This window comes from Magnolia sinica, chromosome 1 (genome assembly GCF_029962835.1).
Source record: "Magnolia sinica isolate HGM2019 chromosome 1, MsV1, whole genome shotgun sequence".
NCBI lineage: Eukaryota > Viridiplantae > Streptophyta > Magnoliopsida > Magnoliales > Magnoliaceae > Magnolia > Magnolia sinica.
The window spans coordinates 26,927,858-26,940,000 of NC_080573.1; the positions used below are offsets into that span (position 1 = coordinate 26,927,858).

General features: G+C 39.4%; 1 non-coding gene across 1 annotated transcript; it reads right to left on the reverse strand.

The window, feature by feature from the left end:
• Window positions 1-7,751: 7,751 nt before the first annotated feature.
• Window positions 7,752-7,858, reverse strand: LOC131222765 (small nucleolar RNA R71). Its single transcript, XR_009160181.1, has one exon. It is a non-coding gene; the product is annotated as a small nucleolar RNA R71 (small nucleolar RNA).
• Between the last annotated feature and the right edge of the window lie 4,285 nt (window positions 7,859-12,143).

Below are 12,143 nucleotides of genomic sequence, written 5' to 3' on the forward strand. Positions count from 1 at the left end.
AGCTTCGACGCTCACCTTCTTCGTAGTATGGCATGGTCGGCTTGGCCCACCCTCATCCGGGGCTGCTCTTTTCTTTCCCATAAGGGAAATGAGTGTAGAGATCGAGAAGATGGCCGTAACTAGCTCAAAGAGAGCCATGGAAGATGGAAAGTTTGGAGAATGAGATAGGTTGGTGGGTTTTTGGAAGGTTATGAGACACAAAAGGGGGCTTTTGTGCTCAAATGGGTATGAAATGGGAAGATTAAGAGAAGTGAGAGATAGGTTTGGAGGAATAAGGGTGGAGGGGTGAAAAATATGAAAGATTTGAGAGGTTTGTATGTATGGAAGTGAGGATTTGAGAGAGGAAGGGAGATTTTGGAGGGTGTTAGAGGGTTGGAAATCATAAAAACAAGGTGAAATGTGGGTTAAAAGGAGGGACCCACATGTGGGACAGGGCCCACCTTGCTAATCAGATTGCGATGCGCCGCCGTGCCCTCCCTGGATTGTTAGTGGTGGCCACCCCCTCCTGGGGTGCTGTATAGGTGTGGGGGACCCCCTAGGTCCCACCAAAATTTACGATTTAGGCCCCTACGCCCGCGTGATGCGTTCTCTCAGTCCAACTAGTGCGTATTGACGCTTTTTGGATTATTTCAAGCATGGGATTCACCGAATCATCGTTTAAACCCATCGATTGATGGCCTAAAAAGGAATTGAGATCATTTCATATGATCTCAGATGCGTACAGACTATATTCAACGGTCACTCTTACCCTTCGGTGAAACATGGGATCCTACGACCGTTTCTATATTTTATCGCCCCCTCGAAAGTCAAAGTATGTCAGCGTGCATCGTGTTACCATATCTCAAGTCCAGTTTAATCCAAATCATGCTTTGATAGCAACTTGTAATGCCCCGAATTCTGAGGGTCGAGCAAAGCTCAACTCCCGAGATCCAACGCATCACTTATGCAACATAGATAATGATGTTTAAATGTTGTCCATATTAGTGCATTTAACATGAGTGAGATTATACTAAAATAATATATCATACGCCAGAGATAATTTAAATTAAGTAAGCGAAAGAATGAGGTAGGTACATAAAATATGCAACTGTTTCTCAATTCCCAGAGTATAAGTATGATACCAGGCTGAATACATACACATATTGCTCCAAAATTTACAAAATATCAAAGTGTAAATGTCCAACTAATTTATAACCCTGAAATCCCAACGATCAGTACATGGTCTACATAGACCCGCCTGATAGTTGTACATAGGAGAACTCCTCGTCAAAGAAGTCCATCTCAGATGTATAGACTCCGTCATCACCTGCATCTGTAACAGAGTCTGCTTGGTATTTTAAAACACCATCCCAGAGTTAGAGTGAGTGATCAACTCAGTGGTACTATAAGGCAAAGGTTAACATGTTATCAATTTAGCCAAGCAGCAATAATAAAGCAGTACAAAAAGTATTTCCTAACTACTCTGGTTAATACAAGGATGATATGCGGTAATGATGCATGCCCTCGCCTGCACTCCCTCAGCGACTTTATTTCATGATCGCGCATGGTAAACTCCCTAAACATGTGCTTCCTCACCCAAGCATATGCAATGCAGTGCATGATCGTGTTAGCCAAGTAATTGATTAGGCTTATTTATACAGTAAATTCAGGAAGCTAGGGTACCTCCCTTTATATCATTAACCCAAACGGAGATCCATATAGGGTCGTCAATCATAGTTAATCACATATGTTTGGCAAGTTGTAGGGCATCGCCCCTAATAAAAACAGTGGATAGGAAAGTTTAATTAATTATACTTGAGGTCACTATGGGTGGCTCATCACCTGAATGTAGGCCGACAACTCGAATACAGTGTCCCATACATGACCATATTCGCCTCATGAGTTTGGGTAACTCACTGGTCAAGACGGGGAGGCTCGTCATCCAGTGTAGGCCGACAGCTCGACCACGGTGTCCCACACACCACCATGCCAGGCTCATAAATCTTAGTGGATCGTGGTACCATGGTTAAAATGGGCTGTTACATCGGTAAGTGGTACCTTATATTCAAGCAGTAGCGTCCATACATGGTAAAGACATAATAGGTGAATCGGGTTATTTGTTAAGTTTGATTAGTACGAGCACACGCTGAATTAATTGACATGGAGCACATAAGTACTTTACGTAGCCTAACCACTGTCGACAATCACCACATGGCTCGGATTCATCGAACGTATCCAATGTGGCGAGACTAGTTCGGCCACTCAATTAGGAACCGTTATCAATTGCCTGGACTATGTAGTAGTCCCAATCATACTCCAATGCAATAGATAATCACATATGATATTCATAACAACATTTAACAAACAATTTAAATATAAATCCCATTTGAGCATTTTATCAAACACATCGAACATATTATTGTACGTATGCATCTCATCCATAAATCACGTAGTAGTGACTTAGATTACATGAAGGAAACTATAAATATGGATAAGGTAGTTGAGAATCCTATCTCAACACCCTTATTAAATGCAATTCATCAAACAATTTCTCATTCAAACATTTTGTCAAACACTTAGACTATACCTTACTACATACATGAACTAACTTAGTTATAGCATATATTATGACAAATCCTTTCACTAAGGAGTTGTAATACATACAACAAACATGTATTCTAGGTTAATAGTCATGGCAAGCACAAATCATAATTGCAATCTCATTCAAACATTTTAACAAACACATGGAATGCATTTTATATTCACATAGTTCACACACAAGTATAATTTATCAAATACATCGTAACTAAGATCATATGGCAATAATCAAGTCAGACATAAATCATTACAGACATTGAAAGCCTTGAAAACTATAACCTAAACATTTATAGTCCGCACCTTTCGTCCGATTGCTCATTTCGAACTCAGTTCGAATCTTACGCTCTCGTCTGCAGAACAATGGTTACCTTAATCCGGAAATAGGTTAGCTATTCGTCAATTCCTCTATCTGGATTCCTAAAACAAAATTAGGGTTAGGATTTCTTACACAAATCAAAGTTGGAAAGGCTCATGTAGCAATGGTGGGGAGGTAATTCAGTTCGTGGAGTAGTAGGAGTGAATCCCAGTAACGATCTCCCGAACTCTTACTCTACTCCTCACTTTTTTCTCCTCTTTTCTCTCTTCTCTCACCTAAGGTTTGAGAAATTCATATGAGAGAGGGGTGGGGTGGTTTAAGGGCCTTATATAGGCTTAGAAGTGATGTAAATGGCCTCAGGGCCATGATATACTTGGGTTATAGACAAAGGGTGACTGTTCCTGACAAATAGGGCCCATTTGGAGGTCCATTACTCGCATGCAGTATGAAGCAAGTTCCCTGATGCTGGATCTAAGCCAGGTTATGATTTCGATCCAATCAGATTAATGGATCGACCGTGGAGGACCCGTATCAGTTCAACAGTCATCATCACTCAATTAGGGCCACAAGTATACCAATATGTGCAGGGAAATTTTCCTGATCCACAGGTGATATTTGGTCAGAATTTGATGGCCTGAAGTCTTCAATTTCGTTCGCAAGCGAACGGTCTAATTCACTTAAGTTCGAGTTCATTTTTTAAAGATATTCGCGTTTCTCACACACTTCACTAAGGGCTCAAGTTGTGTGTTTCTGGATACTATTTGGGCTCGATTCCTACGATGGTTGTTAAGCCCAATAAGGCGGTCATAACCCTATAGTTTCACGGTTATCAAACTTTCGACGCACAGTCCAGGTCCGATACAAAGTTTCAATGTGCTCCCGAGAGCAACTGGGTTTTAGGATTTCTCTGAGGTTTTTAAGTAATGTTGAGTTAGCGATTTTAATGGTTTTGGGCCTTGTAGTTTGTATAGATAGTGGTTCAGGCTAATCCACTAATTAATTTAGTTAGTACTTAATTAATTTTTCGTCTAATTTTTACAGTATACAGTCTTTAGTGATTTCTGCCTGAGGTAGTACTTGGGTCTTTGTACGGATTTTTTCGATATGTTACAATTCATTACAGTAGGCTCCACCATCCAGGGATTTGGATGGTATGATTAAATACATAAATCATGTGGGGTCCACTGCATGAACAGTGGGGATCAACCCATACATCACGTGCGGGATCCCCATGTCCAGATGGACAGACGGGATGAAACACATACCTCATGATCTCAGATCCATAGAACTTGTTGACGTCAATACCTCACATCGAGATGGACAAACGGGATGAAACACATACCTCATGATCTTAGACCCACAGAACTTGTTGATGCTAACAACAGTTATATGCTTCTCATCAAGGTAGGCCCTACTTGTGGGGTGGGTTGTTGAGGGTCAAATATTGCATATTAGACCCCAATTATTACTTGACTTTATGAACATGATATTGCTTAATGGCCTATTTTAATCGTGCTTGTTTTGCAAGGTGAATTTAGGAGCATGGACTAAAAAAGGGTATTAAAGCATGAATTTAACACTTAGAAATCACAAAGGCAAGGGACGAATCCTAAGGGACTGAGATCTAAGAATTTACACACTAGAGATCTAAGAAAATTAAGCCATTCATGTTAAAGAGGCCTAAAAGTCAACCACAATGCAAGATCACGGGGTTCCCACCATCCGTCTGGCTCGAAACTTTATATTTGGCTTGAGGATCATAAATTAATCGTATACATCAAATTTCAGCCATTATATCCTTGTGAAAGTGGCCTAACAGACAGATCAACCCATAAACCATCAATTTGGGGCCCACCTAATATCTAAATATGCTTCCATTTAAGTTTCAACCCCTTAAATGGGATGACAAAGCGGATGGACGAAGTGGATTTCACATGTACATCTTTGTGGGCCCCACATATGTGGTGCACGTCCAGCACAGTGGGACCACGCGTGCCACACCGGACCGTCCAGTCCAGTCAAACACGCAAGACACTTCTCCTTCCAGCTCTCTCTGCGTAAAAACAAAGCGACTGGATGCTGTCTCCCCGGTTTCACTCAGTGGGCCCCACCCATCTCCCATATGGACAATCTGGACCATCCATTCACTCTAGAGGGAGGGCATGACCCTCGCCATGGTGGCCTTTTGGCCCCATGTACACGTACACAGGTGGATCGCCAAAAAATGCAGGATGGACAGTGGGTTGATTTGATACAGTGGACCGCACCAGAACTCGACCAAAACTACTCCTTTCCAACTGAAATTTTGCTAGGAATCCAATGAACGGGGTGGATTTTACTAAAAACATCATTGTTGGGCCCACCGAACACGTCAATGTAAGAATTTTCGTAAGAAACGCACGTCCGGTTTTTCCAGATATTGGGGGAGTTGTGTGCCACTATTTGTGGTCGGATGGGTGATATGAACCATCTAAAAGATCAGGCAGGGGGTCTTTACCCCATCCATGGAGACAAAAAGAGATTCTTGGACGTTTTTTGTCCGAAACAAACTTTGAAATGCAAGTGAGTTGCATTTACAGGCTGCGAAAGCTTTGCGCATGCCTTTTGTGCATGAAACCTTGCCAACTGACCTTCCTACTATATAAAAGGAGAAGGAGGATGTGGAGAAAGGCCATCTTTGGGAGATGGGAGAAAAGGAGAGAGATCGTGGAGTGTGGGCCGGCCATCTTAAGAGTTTTTCTTTCTTCCCTTTTAGATTATTTTTGTTTTGATACTTTTTAAGATTTTTAGCCTCACCATATCAATGATGGGCTAAACCTCTTAGCTAGGGCTAAGAGGTGAAGCTTGTAATATGATGGGAGACTTTTCTTTATGCCTTTTAATTCATGTTTAAACTGAACTGATTCTAGTTTGATTTTAAGGAATGCCTTTAGTTTTTAATAGTTTGTTGTGACTTAAATTACAATGGATCTGCAATAGCTTTGAGCATGTTCTTTTCATTATTGTGATTTTGAAGTTAGGAAGCCCTATTGTTCACCATCGTCTCATGGGCATGGTTGGATGATGGAATCCTTCCTAACATTCATAACTCTCTCAGAATGGATGTAGATTGGTTAGATTTTGTTGTTTGCTTTGTCTCATGGGCATGGCCTTGTAATGGAATCAAGTCTAATTTTCATACATTTTATTTATTGATAACTAGATCAAAGGACATTCCTAATTGTTTTTAATGAATTATCTTCTATCTGGATAAGGATAGGACTCTGATTCTAATTGTGTTATTAAATCAAGCATAAATCTTCCTGATCTCTACAAGTGGATCCTTGGCACCCTAGTTTCCCACCTTTGAAGTTCTCAAGTTTTAGTTAATTAAATTCACAATTATTCCCTTAAAATCTTCCCTGGTTTAGATTACATCTTCGCCTATTCCTAGTATAGGTTACTGTCAGATTATGTACAATGTTCAGTTCCTGTGGATTCGACCTCAGTCTTACCGAGATATTACTACATCACAACCCTATACTTGGGGTGTGAACAAGTTTTTGGCGCTATTGCCGGGAATTGTCAGTTACATTTTTCTGAGATTAACTCATTTTAGAATTAGGTTAAGATTAGAGTTTTTCTAGTTCTTAATTCTAAGTTTAGGTTTTTCCATTTGATTTCTAGATTTCTAGAAACTAACCTAACTTTCCTGTTTTGTAGGACCCCGACATAGACTTTCTAAATTAGTAATCTCTTCCTGATTTTTCTTCTGTTGTATTTCTAGATTAGGATTTGTTTTATATTTTTAGAAATTTTCCTAATTTGTTTTATAGGACTTCTTTTATTTTTAAGAAACTAACTTCCTAATTCTAGGTTAGAACTTTCTTGATTAACTTTTAGAAACTAAGTTAGTTATTTCCCTTTTTAGAAACTCTTTTTAATTTTAGAAACTAACTCATCTTTCCTTTATTTTATTTTTAGAAACTTTCTAATTCTATGATTTCTTTTATTTTTAAAAACTTTATTAATTTCTATTTTAGGTTTAGAACTTTCCTAATTAGTTTAGAAACTTTTTATTTTTGGTTTTTAGATGTCTTTCCTTTTTTAGAAACTAGTTTACTTTCTGTTTTAGGAACTTTCGAATTTTAGAATTTCTTTTTTTAAAAACTAACTTATTTTATTTTGTTTTGCAGGTTTTTAACTTAGGGACTCTAATTTGGTAACTTCTTTCCAACCCTCTCTTTCTTTCTAGATTTCTATTTCCTTTCTTTCTTTTAGGTTTGGGTTCAGAATCTGAATTGAGGGTTGTGAGTGTTTCATGCCCAAGTGGGTTCGTGACAACACTCGACGTCTCTTGAATGAAGAAGGATTAGTTGAGGAGTTTGACTATCCATCGCAGGACTAGACACCGCTCGAGATCCCCTAAGCTAATTGAGGTTATGGTCGCAAATCAACCTGAAGTACTACCTCCACCTAGGATTGGGAAGTCCAGAATGAGAATGAGATGCATCAAGCACCCACGCCTCGTACTTTACGAGGTTATTCATAACTGGCAGGGGTGAGCATGCCCTCATGTATGGTTTTTCCTTAAAATATGGGACACATGGATATCAAGCCAGGAGTGATCCAACTCCTTAAATTTCTTGGGCTTGAGTCAGAAAATCCATATTTACACCTGAAAGAGTTTGATGATATCATAGCCACTGTATATTTTCTAAACGTATCTAAAGATACAATCAGGCTAAAACTCTTTTCCTTTTCTTTGAAAGAGAAAGCTAAGATGTGGTTCCATTCACTACGTCCTAGATCTATTAGCACATGAAATGATATGGAAAGGGAGTTCATAAAGAAAATTTTTCCACATCAAAAAATGAACACCCTTAGAAAATCAATCATGAACTTCACCCAAAAGGAGGATGAAACATTCTTCCAATGTTGAGATAGGTTCAAGGATCTTATCAGTTCATGCCCACAACATGGTTTTGAAACGTAGTGCATTATACACTTCTTCTATGATGGACTGACATCTTTCATACGCAAATTGGTTGAAATAATGTGTAATGAGGACTTCATGAATAAAAATATTGATGATGTGTGGGACAACTTAGATAGACTTACTGAAAACGCACAATCATGGGACACATACCTCAAATTAAGCACTATGTCTAGGCCAACTCAATCTAAGGAGAGAGGTGAAATGTATCTCTTAAAAGAGGACGATGATATCAATTCTAAAGTGGCTAATCTCATAAGGAAATTCGAGGCCATGAAATTAAAGAAGGATAAGGTTAATGAAAATGTTTGCGGTATTTGTGATAGCAACATTCACGAAACTGAAAATTGTCTAACAATACCTGCCTTCCGAGGGTTGCTGAATGAGGAATCCAATGCCATGAACAATTATCAAAGACCTTTCAATGGACCTACCTCTAATACATACAATCCTAGTTGGAGAAATCATCTAAACTTTAGTTGGAGGAATGGACAAATGGCTACCCCTTAATGTTTCTTCAATCAAATTCCAAATTAAGTGAAACTCATGAGGATCCGGTTTAAAAATATATTCGAGACCAAGAGCTACTCAACCAAGACATCAGAGCGGCTTTGGGATCACTTACGACATCTATTCAAAGAATAGAGTCGCAATTAACAATTGGAGGAAAGGGGATGCTTCCTGCTCAACCTCTCCCCAATCCTAAACCGTAATATGAGATAAGTGATCCAGGCTCTTCAAATCAGATGGAGCAAGCTAAGTCTATCACCACTCTTAGGAGTGAGAAGATAATTGACAAATCTATTTCAGTAAGGGCTGAAAAGCCTAAGGATCTGGAAGAAGATAACAACAATAGACCTAGCATTGCTCCATAAGAATTAGAACCGGAACCTTAAGGGAAACCAGTTTCTCCATTTCCCTAATGGTTGGTTACACCAAAACCTCTCTCTAACTCTCAGGACATTCTAGAGGTTTTGAAACAAGTGAAGGTCAACATTCCCCTACTTGATGCCGTGAACCAAATACCTTCAAATGACAAATTCCTAAAAGACTTATGTACGACCAAAAGACAGTAAAATATTCAAAAGAAAATCTTCCTAACTGAGAAAGTGAGTGCCATCCTAAAGTAAGAAGTGGCGCAGAAATTCAAAGATCCCGGTATCCCAACCATATCATGTGTAATCGGGAACTATCAAATTGAGCACGTACTTCTTAACTTAAGAGCGAGTGTCAATCTGATTCCCTACTTGGTATACAAACAGTTAGGTTTAGGTGAATTAAAACCCACCCTAACCGCACTATAACTTACTGATTGCTTTATTCGTGTACCGAGAGGGATAGTTGAGGCTGTGTTGGTCCAAGTTGACAGATTTTATTACCCTGTAGATTTTATCATCTTGGATACGGAACCCATCAGTAACATGAGCACTCAGATTCTTGTCAATCTTGGTCGCCCATTCCTTGCCACCTCAAATGTAATTATCAATTGCAGGAATGGTGTTATGAGTATGTCTTTTGGGAATATGACATTGGAGTTGAATATCTTTTTCAATGCGGGCGGATGGTTAGAGGATGATGATAATTTCTATGAAATTAACATGATTGACTCTTTCATGGAAGATAGAGCGCCTCTGACGTTATCCTCTGACTCTCTAGAGACGTGTCTGGCCCACTCTTATGATTTTGATGATGACATGATTAGGGAGATGGTTGTCATGCTTGATACTGCACCAGTACTTGAAGTTAATCGGTGGAGATCACAATTTAAAAAATTACCCCAAACCGAAGAAGTGCCTCTGTCGTCTAACCTCAAGGCATCGAAGCTTAACCTAAAACCTTTGCCCTCTGATTTGAAATATATATTTAAGTTGAGATGAGACATACCCGGTGGTGATTTCTGCCCACCTGGAGAAAGAACATAAGAGTATGTTCATCTCTACTCTCTTTGAGCATAAGGGAGCCCTTAGATGGACGATTGCAGACCTCAATGGAATTGACCATTCGATTTGTACTCATCGCATTTATCTTAAGGATAATGCACAGACCTCTCGGTAACCACAATGTAGATTAAATCCAAACATGAAGGAAGTGGTTAAAGCCAAGGTTCTTAAACTATTAGATGTGTGTATCATATACCTTATATCTGATAGTCAATGGGTGAGTCCAACCAGGTAGTTCCCAAGAAGTCTGGAATCACCATCATAGCCAATGCCAGTAACTAACTTGTGCTAACTTGAGTTATTACTGGTTGGAGAATGTGCATTGACTACAAGAAGTTGAATACTGTCATGAGGAAGGATCACTTTCTTTTGCCCTTCATTGATCAGATCTTAGAAAGGTTAGCTGGTCATTCCTATTACTGTTTCTTTGACAGGTATTCGGGCTATAATCAGATAGAGATAGTCCCTGAAGATCAGGAAAAGACTACGTTTACATGTCCCTATGACACCTTTGGTTATCGAATGATACCATTCGGACTATGTAATGCCCCTGCCACCTTTCAGCGATATACAATGAGTATCTTTTCTGATATGGTAGGACAATATCTAGAGGTCTTCATGGACGATTTCTTTGCCTTCGGTCCATCTTTCAGCAAGTGCTTAGAGAGTCTTAAATGTGTGCTGAAAAGATGTGAAGAAAAGAACTTGGTACTTAATTGGGAGAAGTGTTATTTGATGGTTCGTAAGAAAATTGTCCTTGGACATATCATCTCATCCAAAGGAATCGAGATAGATAAGGCTAAAATCAATCTTATCTCTAACCTACCTCCACCCAAGAACATACGAGACGTGCGATCCTTTTTATGACACGCCGATTTTTATAAACGATTCATAAAGGACTTTAGTCTCATCTCTCGTTCTCTATGTAATTTACTTCAAAAGGATGCACCATACGAGTGAACTGAACAATGGTAGGAAGCTTTCACTAAGCTTAAAGGCATGTTAACAACTGCACCTATCATATAGCCACCCGATCGAAGTCTTCCTTTTGAACTTATGTGCGACGCATCTGATTATGCTCTTGGGGTGGTTTTAAGCTAGAGAAAAGAAAAGAAGCCTTGCCTGATAAGATGAATCCTTCTACTTAAAGAATTTGATTTAGAAATTAAAGATAAAAAGAAAGTAGAGAATATAGTAGCTGATCATCTTTCCCGCCTTAATCCCTTTGATTCTCTTGAGACGGCACATATTAATGACATATTCCCTGACGAACAATTGTTCAAAGTCTCCCATTCACCTTGGTTCGTCGATATTGCTAATTATGTTGTCATAGGTTTCATACTGACACATTGGACTGCGCAAGATAAGAAGAAAATTTTCACTAAGGTGCACAACTTTTTCTAGGATGATCCATATTTGTTTAAATATTGCCTGGACCAAATCTTAAGGAGATGTGTGTCAAACAATGAGTATCAGAGTGTCATCTCTTTATGTCACTCACAGGCCTATGGTGGTCACTTTTCTGCTAAAAAGACCACTACCAAGATTCTGCAGTGTGGCTTTTACTTGCCCACTATGTTCAGGGACAATCATGAGTTTTGTAAGGCTTGTGAGCGTTGTCAAAAATTATGAGTATTGTCCCGTCGAAATATGATGCCCTTGAATCCCATTCTTATTATAGAAGCATTTGATTGCTGGGGCATTGATTTCATGGGACCATTCCCCAATCCTTTGGAAATCTATATATTTTACTCGTCATAGACTATGTCACTAAATAGGTCGAAGCAATTCCGTGCCGAAACAATGACCATTGCACGGTCATTAAATTCCTAAAAGAAAACATCCTTTCCCGGTTCGGAATGCCTCAAGGCAACATTAGTGATAGGGGTTCACACTTTTGTAATAGACCATTCGAGAGTTTAATGAAGAAATATGGTATCTCTCATAAGGTGAGCACCCCATACCACCCACAAATAAGTGGGCAAGCTGAGATTTCTAATAGAAAAATTAAACATATTTTAGAAAACACGGTTGACCCTGACCGTAAGGATTGGTCAATCCATTTGGCCGATGCCATATGGGCTTACCGTACCACTTAAAAAAAACCCCTATTACAATGTCTCCCTTTAGACTTGTCTATGGGAAGGCTTGCCACTTGCCTATGGAGTTGGAACATAGAGCCTACGAGGTGATTAAAAATCTGAATTTCAATCTGGACAATGCTGGCTTGTTGTGCAAACTTCGGTTGAATGAACTTGAAGAAACTCTAAACGATGGGCCTTCCGCTGGCGCGAACCTCGATAGTTCCATGAAACGAGCCGCATACTACGCCACA